General features: G+C 34.0%; 1 long non-coding RNA gene across 1 annotated transcript in view; it reads left to right on the top strand.

Annotated features, from left to right (window-relative positions):
* Positions 1–444: 444 nt before the first annotated feature.
* The window catches only part of LOC137622267 (uncharacterized), a 22,646-nt gene continuing 18,287 nt past the window's right edge, over positions 445–4,803 (top strand). Inside the window, exon 1 of the long non-coding RNA XR_011040394.1 lies at positions 445–529. This is a non-coding gene — a long non-coding RNA (uncharacterized lncRNA). The remainder of the gene's footprint in view (positions 530–4,803) is intronic.

Consider the following 4,803-nt stretch of genomic DNA (forward strand, 5'->3'; position numbering starts at 1 on the left):
GAAATTATTTCACTTGAATACGTCATTCTATGAGTAAAGGAACTTTTTTGTGAATTAATTATATAATTGTACCGTAGGAATTAAGTTTTCAGTATATAATAATCATGACGTAATTTCTCCTATGCTTAAATTACCAATATGGACTTCAAATGAAACCATACAATCGCCTCCATTGTGACCGATCTTCCGAATGTAGTGAAGTTCCGTAGAAACTTCCCTTTTTTACATAATTTCTAAGGTAAAATAATACTTTTAGTATATGATGTGTACTCCATATTTTTATTAGAGTAATTGTAAGTTTTAGTTGATAAAAACAATTGGAAGATTAAACTTTCAAAATGAAAATGAAAGGTTTTTGCTTTATGACGTTTCAAACTGGATTCCAGATGGCGTCTTTTCTACCAAGGACAACAAAATCCAACGACGGTATGTTTCTCTGGATCTCTTTTCTCCTTACTTCGACACCTAGAGGCTTGAGCCAGGACGTTAAACAGACAGGACTGAGGTTACCTTGAAGTGTGAAAACAGCGTAAGTACCAATTATGTTTCTTAGCTTTGTATTAGATGTATTGGGGCTACGTTGTCTAATAAGTAATGTTGTCCTGTTTGGTATGGTGCAGTCAGTGGAGATGATTTTTAGGTTTATTTCAAGGAATTATGATAAAAATGCACGAGTTCGGTTTTGAATTTTTTTTTTCTTAAATGCTTTACTGGGATGGGACTTGATTTTTTTTTTTTTTTTTTTTTTTTTTTTTTTTTTTTTTTTTTTTTTTTTTTTTTTTTTATCGACAATTGACTGTACCCATACTTCTGACAGAAATGGTAGAAAATCTTTCAGTAATTGAACTTTTAACTTTATTCAAATAAATTTGAGATAGTCTTAACTGGTTATTTCATGTTTTCCTCCTATTGTTATTTACACGTTTCTTGTTTATTTCCCCATCTGTATGCATATATGACATATGTGGTGTATGGTGGGTGGTTGGGCAAGGAAGAGGCTAAACAAATGTAGCCTATTACACAAAGTGAAAGAATAGGTAAACCTTAAGAAAATTATGTAATTTAAACAAGGCCTAGATTCGGGACATAACTTTAGGGTCTGTTTTCCTGGTCTCATCACACACACAAACCCTTTGTAATAAATGACCTACAAAATTTAATATTATACATTCTATAGAATAGTGCACAGTGTATTCCGCGTTAATTGTTAAATCCACATCATCGAAGCACTACGAGAACAAAATTGATTTAGAAAGCCTTATTATTTTTTTAGGATATATATGTCCGCATATTTTAAAGCACTAGAACCTACAGTAGAGGTAAGCTACATCTTGGTACCTGTAACTTTTCAATAATCTTAACTACTCTCGTGTCAACACAATTCGCTGGCTGAACTGTGTAGAAATTCTCATAAATATTTTATAATTTTGAAAGTTTGGTTCTAGTAAATAGTCATTATACATATTTTAAACAGTTATTCCATCTTTGATAGGCAGTCAGTATAAATCGATTAGTATAGGAGTAATCCATTCTCGAGGTGGGGGATCATTTATCAGTCTTGCTACTGTTTATTAAATTAAGTAATTTTTCAAGTTACACTTTGGCTAGTTTGTAACAGATATGACTTAAAGGTAGACCTTGATAGTAATAGCTCAGTTCGGTTTTCTTTGAAAAATATTTATCAAATTACTTTACCAAAGCAATGTTTGTAAGGTGATATCCATAGTTTCTTACTACACTAATTATTTGAGCTCTGAGAGACAAGACAGTAAATAGATACACGTATGTCGCAGACTCTAATAGATATTGGAATCAGTTGCTATTGTTTATTTGAATGTCACCAAAGTTTCTTTCCTACTACTGTAACTCGGTTTTATTTTAATTTGCATTTAGTTGTTTATCTGCCATTCAATCCCTAACACTAATAAGAAAGTGGTTAAAGTTTCAACGCTATCATAGTTATTTATGGAGAAGTAAAATTGAGTGTAGTCTACAAATTGTTCAAACTTCTCCCTAATATGTACACTATGTAGTCATTTTGATAAGACCTACAGTATATATACAAAATAAAGATTGATTCTGGTACACTTCCCTGGGACACACCTCTGCTTAATGGTTCTTATGATACGTAAGAGCTTCCAGTCCATACACAGTTATTTCTGTTAACCAAGTAGTCTTTTATATATTCAAAACCTTATCTTCAATACCAATGGACCATAAATCCTCCAAGAGCACTTCGTGCACAACTGCCTTGAATGCAGCACTTAAGATTGAGTAATGCTAAGATGTTACATGACCATTTACAACAGAGCATATAGCTGTCTCCATAGAATATATGGTGTCTGATTGATTTTCGACTTTAATTTTGAATTTTCGTTGAAATAAGTTTAATACTTGTGGTGGGTTTGCTAATGCTCAGTACGAACGGTTAACGCACGGGATTTATTATAATATAAGGGAATATAGACTTAGTACTTTTGCGAACGTGGATGATTTTTGTTTGATAGAATCTTCCAGCCACCAGTACTGTAGCAGCCAACGCTTTAGAGTAGCCTCGTTGTTGTGTACCGTACGGATCCACCACATCAATAGTATTGACTTTACTGGCCAATTCTTGGAAATTACTTAACCAAGGATGCAAGCTTCATAAATCTAAGAATGTCTCGTTACTGTAGTGACACCAGTTCTTAAGTGCTCTATTTTTACACCAGTTCTGAAAAGTGCGCTAGGTTATCATGACTTTAATTTATTCAGACTTCTTTCGAAGCAATCTTTTATATCAAAAGTGCTAGAATTTGTAATCACTGAACACCTAATTAGTCATAGGGGGCGGGGTAATAGTTTACAACACCACGCTCTCTATTTACTCCAAAATAATGCAATCCTGCAGTTTTCATCTTCTTGCACAGTAATTAGGTGGTTATTTAAATTCTGGGAAAGCAGTAATTAGCAAGATATGTTGAGGAAGGGGGAAGTGGTTATAAAAAGAAAATAACTGTTTCCTCGCTAAACGACTCGGAACTGACATGTCAACACAGTCAACCAAACAGAATTCGTGATGCCAGCGTACATAAACGGAAGTCCGTGATGCCAGTGTACATTTGATATACTGTATGTTCAAAATATGCATAGTTAAAAATGGATTAATTACTCAGTGTCCATAAATATGCAATTTACAAATAGTGACACTTTTGAGTAATCACTCTATTTTTGATTAAGTATATTTTGAATATGCAGTATATCAAATGTACGCTGGCATCACGAATCCTGTTTAGTTGACTTTGTTGACATGTCAGTTCCAAGTCGTTTGGTGAGGAAACCGAGCTATTTTCTTTTTATAACCCCTTCCCCCTTCCTCAACATATCTTGCTAATTATTGCTTTCCCAGAATTACTGTGCAAGAAGATGAAAACTGCAGGATTGCATTATTTTGGAGTAAATGGAGAGCGTGGTGTTGTAAACTATTACCGGGGGCAGGAATCGAAGCGTTACTAGCAGTGTTACCAGTTAAAAAAGTGAAAACTTTTCTAAAAAGATATTTTAATTAATTAAAACATCCAAATCCTCCAAGAGGTATTCAAAATAGAACAATGAATTAAAGGCAATAAGGCCTACTTACATATGTTATACCTTAGTCAGCAGCTTCCCAGCATGATAGATTAAAGTATCTATCGTCTTGCAGTTGCAATATACTGTACAGTTAAATGCAAAAGTCTTTTCTCCAATCCCCATTTGTCACCCTTAATATCTATAGATTTCAGAATTTCAGGTGTAGAAGAGTTTGGTTGTTGGGGGGAGGCAACAGGCGGACGCCAGACGCGCGGGGGTGGGGGGGGGGGCAACGAGTTTGGGAAGGACGCCAAGAAGGGGGAAGTACTACTCTTTAGAGCTGTGAGCTGTGATGGCTGGGAAAAGACAAAACATTATGTATGAATGTAAATAAAAAATCTCTAAAACACAATCTGGGAGTAACTCTCTCTCTCTCTCTCTCTCTCTCTCTCTCTCTCTCTCTCTCTCTCTTATATATATTTGTGTATATATATGTATATATATATATATATATATATATATATATATATATATATATATATATATATATATATATATATATAGATAGATAGATAGATAGAAAGGGAGGGATTCTAAAGGCGTAAAGTGTTGGATATGGCAGAGTAGATTTTTAGAGCTGTTCGCGGAAGGAGGCATTTAGTTTCAAAGTAATTTACCATCGACTAATCAGTATGATAATATTTTCGGGAAAGAATCCATTTGTTGTGGTATTCGATATAACATTCGAACAAAAAAGTTTTTGCCTAAAATAATGAGCTTTGATATAGTTTGAAAATTTTTTCCATAATGAAAAACCTTACACCCAATTCACGAGTCCAATAACAAATCGTTTTTATTAGATAGAATATCTACATTTGGGATGCAATAATTCACCATATATGAATAAGTATTTCAGGAAACACTAGTGTTTGTGTGAGCAGTCAATCATCAAGACAGTGATTCCATGAAGATGGTATTCATAATCACATACTGACCAATAAAGAAAAAATGACATAGAAACACTTGGAATATCGCCTTGGATTTCCTTTATAATATTTCCACGTTGATCACTCCTTTCTGGAAAGTCATCTATACAGTGGAAGCACGAACAAGACTTTGCTAGAGGTGACGGAATACCCGCTTTGATGAGACAAATATCCAGAAGAGAACTAAGAGTGGAAGTTCGTATTAATTTGTGGAGTTGGATGATTATTTGAAAGGTTCACGAGCAATGATTATGTGGATATCCTCCTT

Source organism: Palaemon carinicauda, chromosome 2 (genome assembly GCF_036898095.1).
Source record: "Palaemon carinicauda isolate YSFRI2023 chromosome 2, ASM3689809v2, whole genome shotgun sequence".
In the NCBI taxonomy this organism is placed as follows: domain Eukaryota; kingdom Metazoa; phylum Arthropoda; class Malacostraca; order Decapoda; family Palaemonidae; genus Palaemon; species Palaemon carinicauda.